An 11,610-nucleotide genomic window follows, 5' to 3' on the forward strand; every position below is an offset into this window, starting at 1 on the left:
TAACTATAGAGCTTAGTATCAAAATAGCCTTTGATATTATGTCTGTCCAAAAAATCATCCAAGCCATTCTTAAAGGCATTAACTGAATCAGCCATCACAACATCACCCGGCAGTGCATTCCACAACCTCACTGTCCAGACTGTTAAGAACCCCCTACATTGCTTCAAATGAAAGGTCTTTTCTTCTAGTCTAAAGGGGTGGCCTCTGGTATGGTGATCCACTTTATGGGTAAAAAGGTCTCCTGCTATTTGTCTATAATGTCCTCTAATGTACTTGTAAAGTGTAATCATGTCCCCTTGTAAGCACCTTTTTTTCCAGAAAAAAACAACCCCAACCTTGACAGTCTATCCTCATAATTTAAGTCTTCCATCCCTCTAACCAATTTAGTTGTACGTTATAAGGTGACGGAGTTATAAGGTAAAGAGAGATGCCAACTCTGATCCAAATCGATACAGGCGGATTTTGGACACACCTGTCATGCCCCTATAGTGACCCTGTGACCGTGACATGCATTCCTCCCTGTCCTGCTCCACTGATTTGGATGATACTGGAGAATTTTGTAAAAGGTTTCAGGGAGATTGACAGAGGGCAAAGGCATTTCAAGCCGCACTTATACTTTTCACGCAAGAGCAGATAGAGTAAATTGAACTCTCTGCACTATATCAGCAACATTTCGGCTCTTTAAAGGGGTTATTCAACTTTGAGTTAACTTTTAGTATGATGTATTGTAGAGAGTGATATTCTGAGACAATTTGCAATTTCTTTTGTATTATTAGAGGTTTTTTTTAGTTATTTTGCTTTTTATTAGGCAGTTCTCCAGTTTGCAATTTCAGCAATTTGGTTGCTAGGGTCCAAGTGACCCTATCAACCATGTATTTATTTCAATAAGAGATTGAAATATGAATAGGAGAAGGCATACATAGAAAGTTGAGTAATAAAAAGCAGCAATAAAAACACATTTGTAGCCTTACAAAGCATTGGTTTTTATAAGGGGTCAGTGACCCCCATTTAAAGACCAACTGAAAAGTTGCTTAGTATAGGCCATTCTATAACATGCTAAAAGTTAATTTAAAGGTGAACCACCCCTTTAAGGTACCAGGAGCAGCTCTTTGCTGTCCCTGCTAACTTATGGCCTGCTACTGCCGAAGGCAGTAGCTAACGTCTCATCGGTGCATCGGCCCTGACAGTGGGAGATGGACCTCTTACTAAATGAACAGGGGAAAGGGGTTTTAATCTGGGAGGCTCCCGACAAATTTAACATATCTGGGTAAAAAGAAGAAAGAAAAAGTTAATAATAACACAAACTGCAGTATACACCTATGGGGTTGGAAAGTTCAACATATGAGCACAGTAATGTGATGTATATGATATATATATATCATAAACAAATAAAAATATATACTTTAATCATCATTTTTAGCTTTTAGCTTAGATTGTCCTCAAATTATCCATCACACTAGCTATTAAAAAAAGGTTTATAATCAGAGCAATAGCTTTTATTTACATCAAATCTCTTTCTTCAGGTCATCCAGAAAATGCAGATATGGTGCAAAAATATCATTAACAATCTAAAATGCATTATTTTCTGCTGACATCTAGTCATTGAGACAATAGGAAGAGACATCTGTCAACATTCATAATGAAAAAAGCAAAGATACATAACATAATCACCCAAACAAATATTGTGAATTCTTAGCTGGAGTCTGCAAATTAGGTCATATGTTAGAAAGTGCATATATATATTTGAGAAATCATAGGCTAAGACTCTAAAATGGAAAGAGAAAAAATACAATAATGCGCCATTGCATTGCTAGTCCGGTTTATATTCCACTGGCTGAAAAGTTGAACTAAACAAGTCAAGTATTTGTCTATTATATTCCACCATCATTTACAACCAGTTTCTAGACAAGCTTAGCTCTTCAGCCATTTGTTTAGCTATGCTTGTCCACAGTTGCTAGGCCACTCTTGTTCTCCCTTTGTAGGCCACTGATAAGCTAGAATGGAACTATGTTCGTTTTGTAAGTACTGGCATGTCAAGGTTTGTGATAAGATATATTCAAAAGTTTAATTATCTTTTTAGTACAAATGCATTTTCTTTTCAGCTGTAAATTATATGTTATTTCACTTGAAGCAAATCATTTACAGAAACACATTTGTAGTCATAAAGTAAATCACTAACAACCTCTAAAGCAATTAAAGTCTAATTAATGGTCTCTATATGCATGAGATATTCAACTACCAGTCCCAAATGGTTCCACAACTAAATTTCTCTGCCACCCAGGGAAATTTGGAGGTTTCATACTTGTCATTACCATACATTTTAGTTTGGAGTACCTCTAGCTGTTCAGCTACAGCACTGATCCCCAACCAGTGGCTCGTGAGCAACATGTTGCTCTCCGACCCCTTGAATGTTCCTCCCAGTGTCCTTAATGCAGGTAGTTCTTTTTGGATTCCAAGTTTGAAGGCAAGTTTTAGTTGCATAAAAACCATGTGTACTGCCAAACAGAGCCTCCTGTAGGCTGTAATTGCACATACAGACTACCAATAGCCAATAACAGGCCATATTTGGTCCCCCCGGGAACTTTTTTTGAAATTTGAATGTGGCTCACGGGTACAAAAAAGTATGGGGACCCCTGAGCTAGAGGGTGGGGTATGTATTCTGTATGATGTGCACAATATATCTTCCAAAACATTGTTTGAACTAGGAAAGAACACTAAACATATTAGCACGTTGTGTGAACAAAGAACTTCTAGACAAAAAGCTCCTTTACTAAATATTCCCTTTCCTTTCACAGTCAGTGAAACTAAATAAATAAGGCAGAGTTTTATAAGTCATTCACAAGGACAGGCTTTCGGCACTGTGATCATGTATTCCTTGAGGAAAGAAGCACAGGGAGCAACATATGGGTTTCAGTGTAACTGATACAGAGCTCACTTGCATTTTACAAAATACATAGCAATGAAGAGAACAGAAGCATTTGCTGTCTTCCGCTAAGCTGCTTTGGAGTTCCAAAAGCAAAAAATCAGACAAAGCAACTTCAGTTATGGAATCTATTATCCAGAATGCTTGGGAATTAGGGTTTTCCAGATAATATGTGCTTCCATAATATGGAGTACCATGCCTGAAGGCTACAAAAAAAATCAATTGAGTTAACATTATGAACAAGCTCCATATATTTTGTTCAACAAACAGGACAAAGAGGAAAATAGCACTGCAGTATTTGAAAGTGTTCTGCATAAATGAGATTCAATGTTGATAAATGTAAAGTCATGCACCTGGGATGTAAGAATATCCAAGCCACTTAAACCCTTAATGGGACTGCACTAGGCAAATCCATTATGGAAAAGAACCTTGGAGTCCTTGTAGATGATAAACTTGGCTGTAGCAAGCAATGCCAGTCAGCAGCATCAAGGGCAAATAAGGTCTTGAGCTGTATTAAAAGGGGCATTGATTCACTGCAGGAAGCAGTCATTCTTCCACTTTATAGAGCAATAGTAAGGCCCCATCTAGAATATGCCATACAGTTTTGGTCTCCATCACTCAAACAGGACATTATTGTATAAGAGAGGGTACAGAGAAGGGCAACTAAGCTGGTAAAAGGTATGGAAAATCTTAGATATGAGGAAAGACTGGCCAAATTGGGGATGTTCATGTTGGAGAAGAGGCACTTAAGGGGTGATATCATAATTATGTATGAATATATAAGGGGATCATATAATAATCTCTCTAATGCTTTATTTACCAGTAGGTCTCTCCAGCTGACACAAGGTCACCCATTCCGATTCAAAGAAAAGAGGTTACGTCTAAATATTCGGAAGGTATTTTTTACAGTGAGAGCTGTGAAGATGTGGAATTCTCTCCCTGAATCAGTTGTACAGGCTGATACATTAGATAACTTTAAGAAGGGGTTGGATGGATTTTTAGCAAGTGAGGGAATACAGGGTTATGGGAGATAGCTCATAGTACAAGTTGATCCAGGGACTAGTCAGATTGGAGTCAGGAAGGACTTTTTCCCCATCTGAGGCAAATTGGAGAGGCTTCATATTTTTTTTTTGCCTTCCTCTGAATCAACTAGCAGTTAGGCAGAAAAAATGGGACTCCATATGTGTACTTGTATATATGGACCAGAAAATAGATCCCCACATCTGCACACACACACATATTACACAGCTATTACATGTAATATCTTTCATACTTTTGGGGTCTTTGCATACTTTTGGGGTGCTAGAAGTTGTACAGTAGTTTATCAACAACCAGAAATCCATTGGTTTAAGATATAGCCCCCACTGGTTTAAAAAAAAGAAAGTGCTGACATGCAGTCAGTGTATCCTCATTAGCATCAAACAAGCAGCACTATTGCCATACCTGCACAACTAGCAGAATGCTTGTGGTATGCAATATCCAAGAGTTGAAAGCTGTGTCTTGAAACCTTTTTTTGCTTTATTGTTATGCTATACATCTCATTGAGCAACATAGCTTTCCCTATACAACACTGCCCCTACAGCACAATGTGTAAAATAACACCTAATTAATTTAATTTAAAAAATTAAAACAAACTGCAATATGAAACCAAGAAAAGATGATGTTCTGCCACCAATAGCCACAAACAGTTTACTTTTTAGGAATTGTGTTCACTCACTATGGAGCTTGGACAGCAATATGTTTGCAATTCTCTTAGGTTAGGCTTATACTTTGAGCATTAATACACATGGTTGTCTGTTGAGTACAATCACAGTGTGTTGAACACATTGGGGGTCATTTATCAACAGTGGGCAAATTTGCCCATGGGCAGTAACCCACGGTACTGCATGCTGCATACATCGTTCTACTTGCAGCTGGCTTTAAAAAGCTAATCAGCGATTGGTTGCTATAGGTAACTGCCCATGGGCAAATTTGCCCTGTGTTGATAAATGAGCCCAATTGACTATGTATACAGCTGTAAACTGATTATGCCTTGTGTGTATTAGCTCAACAGCTTAATGATAGATTAGACTAAATTGTTCAATCACCAGAAATACATACTTGCTTTCGATTTTTTATTTTTTATAGTTTTTCCAAAACTTAAGTTTAATGTCTAATGTTTGTTTCTCAGGTGTCTTCGTCTGGCAGCTCAGTAATCCAGGAGCAGATACTAAACTGTAAGATTTAGTAGCTACATGAGTTTATACATTTATCAGAAATGTCTTTGGAATATTAGCAACAATCGTATCAATTTTAACAGCTGCCTTTAATGAAACTCAGGGATTCTGCTCAGCAGGGCCAAAGATAAAAATGTATCAACTAAATGTCTCAATTTAGAACAGTTAAAGAGTCCGCGACCCCCCCTCCCAGAGCTGCTTAAGGGTGGTGACACATGCTAAGATTCAGGGAGATTCATCGCCTATTCATCGGGCAACTAATCTCCCCGAAAAGCCTTCCCGCCAGCTAGACTCTAAATCGTCGGCAGGATGGCACTGAGTGCTTCGTTTTCCAAAGCCACACGAAGTTGCCTCACGGGGAAGAGGCGTTGCTGCCAGCGATTTCCCCGAATCTTAGCGTATGTCATTAGCCTTAGAAATGAAACTTCACAAATAGAAAATAGAAAGTAATTACAAAAAAGCCTTTACTTCTGGTGAACTGTCTGAAAACAACTAAAGTGGGAAAAGTGTTTGAAGGTGAACAACTCCTTTAATCCCCATTGAACTAGTCACATTTGTCTGTATAGCAAAATTCTACAAACCTTAACGATGATTTGGCAAGTACATTTAAGGTAAATACTCCCACCCATCATATGATTAATATTTATACATGGGTATTTTTCTCAGAATATTTTAGAGATTCTAATATTCATTCTAATATTCAGGTCTAGAAATCCCATACAACATAAATTCTTAACCCTAGGTTTAGGGCCAGAAATGAGTCCTGTGCTGTTTTTGGTAGGTCTCTATGAAATGTATTATTACAATGGGTCAATTGCCAGAGCTTGTTTATATTTGGGAGGGATAATAACTAGTAACAGGAATCAAGTTTCATTACAGTTACACACAAATACAATTTAACTCATGCTAAGTTTGCACTGGGCAAGGAGCAGATAATTGTGTATTGTAGGGAATACAGTATGGGAGCAGGATGAATTTAATTGCATTTAGTGGTCAGTAGCCATACAATACACAACTATGTTAAACATATCTCAGGTATTGTTTTCTGAGATTTACTATCACATGCCTGTCTATTATACTTATATGTAATATACTTAGTTAGACGGCAAACTAATTTTCACTCCGAGCATGCAAAAATGGTTCCACTAAAAGGCAACTCTTTCTCAACATTACCAAAATAAAGCAGCACAATAACCACACGTCATGTGTTACATCTGCCAATATCTTAGGATTGCATTATAAAAGGTGTGTCTTTTGCAAGTAGACGATTAATCCTTTTTTATTACTTTATCAAATTAATCTGACCTCAGATCTGTTCTTAGACTGCCTGAACTCTGAGCTCCTCTCCTGAAATGCATGTGATCTAAGTGTTTTATAAAGTTGCTATGTGCACATAAAGCTGCCTTTTATTGTACCAGGAATAAGTGGGTCTTATGGTGAATTGCACATGATCTTTTGACATACTGCACATGGTTGCTTTCTAAAGTATATATTACTAGCTCAGTATTTTATTGCTAAACGATTTTAGACTCCAGGCTTACCCCTATCAGACAGGTCAAAGGATAAGTGATTTGGGAAGCCGTAGATGGCATTATTATGTTCTCTATTGCACATGATCATTAAGCTGTTTACATTGCACATGATTCCTAAGCAGTTGTGAATTATATGTCACATATGTGCAGTGCAGCTCTGTATTGTATATTAAGGATCTCCTTCTGACATACTACTTTGTCCATAAACTGCTTTGCAATACAGTCAGGCTCACATCTGTGCCAGCAAGAAGGTGTGTGCCCACAACCCATCCATGTATTTCTACAGTTCAATCCTCTAGCTGTATTTGACCTATTAAACTAAAGCAGGATGCTGGCAGTTGAAGTTTAATATAAACTAAAATGCTGCTATATATGGACCAGGACTTACCTGACAGTTGTAGAAAGAAAGGGGTTACAGTCTATAAAGGAAGAATATCAATTTAATTCTGTACAAGGCCACCCTTAAATACCTTTAAAATAGGGCTGGTCCATATGTTGAACTGAATTCTAGGCAAACATATCATTTATGACTCAGCCGTTCGTTGTATGTGTACTTTAAAAAAAAAAACCCTTGCATGAAAAGCTTCCCTGTTGCACAATAAAGGAAACTTGATTCCTAAAGCATTTGTCTAGTTTCTATATTAAGCGCTAGTTTCGTGCTCTGTCTGATGGTTTAGTCCTCCTTACCTTGGATAGGTAGAAGTGCCCAAAGTGCGGCTGATGTCACCGGGATCCAACAGGTGCTGCCTCTTTCACATGCGCTCCTTCCTTCTCCAGTACCACCAGGGGAGTGTAGAAAGTACCCACCCAAGAAAGCAGCACAGCTGAAAGGGGGGACTCTCCGTTTAAACAGTCTTCAATTCTTCTGTTAAAAGTAGCTGCCAGTCATAAGATATTCTTCCAAACTGAATAGGCTGAAGCAGCTTCTGGCTTCCTAGAGAGAAAGCTGCTCAGAGGAGAAACTCCTCCTTTTCTGCTGGTTCCTTTTTTTTAACTGCTCCCCTGCCTGCTGCTGTCAGTAAGCCTGGAAATACGTATGTGGCTAACACGGAGCAGACACTTGCACTGCACGGCTTGAATGGCTGCTAGGGAAAAGCATGAGGCTGTGCGTGGAAAAGAATGCACACACAGAGCAACAGCTGTAAGGCGACTGCTGCTGCTACTTCTCAGTAGTTTCACACTTAAATAGTGGCATGGGTTTGTTTCTACCCCCGCTGCACCCCCCTCTTGCCGTGGGGCGTGGCTTAAGGGAAAGCAATAATTACACCCTCACGCCGCCTTACTGCAAACGTCTCACTTTCTCCTAAGGCTTAATGAGACCTTATAGTAATTTTCTTTTAAATCTGTCTACAATGTGTGTATGGAAAGGTCCAGTACCTTGACACCAGTAATGTCGTGTCACCTGCTTTGGAGTTAACTTTGTGTTAATGGAGATGACGCCAGAAAAGTTTTTCGAGAGTCTGACACATGCACTTGCTATACTTTCAGTCACCATTGCAGGCGCATGTGACTACTGTACCAAGGCCTTGTGAGAGAATAAAGTACCAGAGTTAAAGAGCAATATACTAGTGGTTTTCATTTAGTTACTTGCCACAAAAGCAACGTTATTTGCTTTACACAAGTCCAAAACTATTTTTTTGTGAGAGATTCATAGGCGTCTGTTTACTAAGATGCGATAAATAGCGACAATAACCTGGACCAGAAAATACATCCAAAAAAAACACAAGAGCAGGTTTACTAGCACTTCTGTCATTGCAAATATTCTGGCAAACATATATATATTAACGCCTATTATCGTATTCATGCTATGTAAATTGTTTCCCAAGGTTTAGTAAAGATTATTTTTTACTAAAATATAGACAACATTGTCGCCAATTATTATCGTTACCCAGAGAGAGGCGTCATGTTAAAAAAACGTAGAAACATAAACATAAGCAGTGAAAATTAGAGATTGCACTGGGGAAGAATGATACTTATAAATGTATTTTTAGAAACTAACTGCGAGGTTTAAGTTAGAGCTCGATTACCCGCTAGGCACCGGCGAAAAACCTACAGTGACAAAAAAAATTGTCACGTGTCAGAATAGTCGCCCTCATAAAAATTGTCTTGCGTCAAATTTTTTTCAGAGGCCCATTGACTTTAATGCATTTAGGCAAAATAGTCGTACGTATAAAAATTGTCACGCACGTCAAAATTGTTGCGCGTCAAAGTAATTTTGATGCCCATTGACTTCACAAATTTTTTACCATTTTGCAAATTTTTTGGTAAATTCGTGAATTTTTTGGCGAAGCGAACACCACAGATTCAGCCATTACTACTTGTCACCTGAGGTAAATCTGCACTACCATGGGCAACAAAACGTCCCTAGTTTCCTTCTAGGGAAAGTAGATTGAAGTTGCCTTATGAGGAAATCGTTAGGCTACTTTATGACACATATGTTTTCCCACTGTGATTCACATTATGTGAAGGAACCTAGGGACATTTTTTACAGCATGTGACACAAAGGCCTGTGAGCCATTAGCTTTAGACATACAATCAATGTATGGCCCTATACCTGTTGGGATCTTGCAAAGCTGTAGTTGTGTCTTAAATGTGCAAGAAGCAAAGTGCCCACAGTAAGGGGGATACAAGAGTCTGGAAATTAAGTGATTTTTGGGATGACTGGAATATATAAACATACAGTATATTACACAATGTCAAGGCAACCCAACGAATGGCATTACAGTTGAACAACAACCAGCTTGTGAACTGTAGTTTCAAAAAAAGCTGAAAGTCTAGAGGATTATTAAAAATACTATCTAATCAAAATAACAGGATCCCAAACCCTTGTACATAATTATTTCATTTTCTCAGCATTCTAAGTGCTTGGTAAATGCTTGCTGTATTACAAAGGCCCCTAGGGGTGACATGACATTCATTCTTTGTGACCACAGTGTTCCAGAATCCAAGTTTTTTTCTCAAGAAACAGTGCCATCAGTGCAGTATTAAAAGGGTTTAATGTGTAACCAATTATAAAATAAAATATTTGCGTTAACATTTTAGGGTTAGTTCACACGAGGAGATTTTGTCACCTGGCGACCAATCGCCTCGTCTTCTGGGCGACAATCTCCCCGAACTGCCTTATCATGTCTTCCCATCCGCTATAATGAAAAATCACCTGGGAAGACATGATGAGGCAGTTCAGGGAGATTGTCACCCAGAAGATGAGGCGATTAGTCGCCAGGCGACAAAATCTCCCCTAATCTCCTCGTGTGAACTAACCCTTGCATGCCAGGAGTTGCATAATCTATAGTACACAAAAGTAAAAGGTTGCCAGTGCAGTAGATTCTGTCTTTCGGGTTTTCCCTTTGATCTAATCTGTGATGTGTTATTTGGCAAGACACAGTGTAGAAAGATTAAGGGGCAGATTTACTAAGGTTTGAATTTTGAAGTTAAAAAAACGTCGAAATTTGACCCTCGAATTGAAATCCCTCGACTTCGAATATCGCAGTCGAGGGATTTTTACCGTATTCGATCGATCGAACGATCGAATAGAAATCGTTTGATCGAACAATTAAATCGTTCGATTCTAACAATTAAATCGTTCGAATCGAACGTTTCGAACGATTTTTAGCGATCGATTGAAGGATTTTTTTTGATTAAAAAAAAACGTAGGAAGGTCCCCATAGGCTAATATTGCACTTCGGTAGCTTTAATTTGGCGAAGTATGAAGTCAAAGTTTATATTAAAGAGACAGTACTTTGATTATCGAATGGTCGAACGATTTTTACTTTAAATCGTTCGAATCGAAGTCGAATGGTCGAATATAGCCTATTCGATGGTCGAAGTACCCAAACATTTACTTTGAAATTCAAACTTTTTGCAATTTGAACCATCACTCGAGCTTAGTAAATCTGCCCCTAAGGGTTTACCATATCAAATATTCCAGCACTTGAAAAGTGTTTTACCTCTTCCTTAGAAAAGGAGGGCATCCAACACTATTTGTGGTTAAACAAAGACTCGAAAGGCAGACGGCACTTCTGAAGATGGGGTTTATTGGAGTTCCTGCTGGAAAAAACCTGACGCGTTTCGGGAGTTATCCTATGACTAAGGGATAACTCCCGAAACGCGTCAGGTTTTTTCCAGCAGGAACTCCAATAAACCCCATCTTCAGAAGTGCCGTCTGCCTTTCGAGTCTTTGTTGTACCTACAGTGGGGACACTGTTTTTGACTGTGCACCTGAATTGAGGGGAGAGCGGTGAGCTAGTGTGGTCCTTATTTGCTTTACTATTTGTGGTTACCCCAGATATCCCAGATATTTTAAGGGTATTGACAGATCCACAATAAAGGCTTTGATTGCCCACTCCTCAATCAAGCTTAATGTATGACATTTAGGGGGTTATCTATTAAAGTCTGAATGCTTAAAAACTTGAAAATTTAGATTTTTTTACTATAAAATCCAAATTTTTAGTGGAAAAAAAACTTGAGATTTATTATACCCCGAGGCTGCAAAAAGTCAGAATCCGGAAATCCGCCATCTCAGACCTGCCAAGGTATATTTCCTATCCTATTCAGAAGTCTCTGCAGTCTGTGCTAGAATTAGCCCAAAACTATCCAACTATTTCTAGATTTTTGGGCAAAAATCCCAAATATTCTGCCTTTTCTGGAAAAAGACGAAAAAAATCTAGCGATCTGGGGGAAAAAATCAGAAAACGTACGATTCAGGTTTTTGCTCGATTTTATAGCCGATTAAATCAAGCTTTTTTTTCATTAATAAGTGGGTGGGAATCCCACCATTTGTCTGATACGGGAGTGGTATTGCACATTTCCATGGTGCATTGTTGCTTGTACAAACATGATCCACAAGTCTGGACAGCAATCCATCATGTCTTTAATAAGTTAAAGCTATACTGACATGTTCCTATGAAAGACGTGTGTATTACTAAGGAGCTGTGGCACT

At 38.6% G+C, this 11,610-nt stretch overlaps 1 protein-coding gene across 4 annotated transcripts in view; it reads right to left on the bottom strand.

The window, feature by feature from the left end:
- slc4a4.S (solute carrier family 4 member 4 S homeolog) overlaps positions 1 to 8,054 on the bottom strand; it is a 127,870-nt gene extending 119,816 nt beyond the window's left edge. The window contains exon 1 of one of the 4 annotated variants that reach the window (XM_018243458.2): positions 7,359 to 8,054. The gene's annotated coding sequence lies outside the window, so the exon portion shown is untranslated. The remainder of the gene's footprint in view (positions 1 to 7,358) is intronic. The other 3 variants (XM_018243457.2, XM_018243461.2, XM_018243460.2) reach the window with 3 other exon arrangements.
- Positions 8,055 to 11,610: the final 3,556 nt, after the last annotated feature.

Source organism: Xenopus laevis, chromosome 1S, assembly GCF_017654675.1.
Source record: "Xenopus laevis strain J_2021 chromosome 1S, Xenopus_laevis_v10.1, whole genome shotgun sequence".
NCBI lineage: Eukaryota > Metazoa > Chordata > Amphibia > Anura > Pipidae > Xenopus > Xenopus laevis.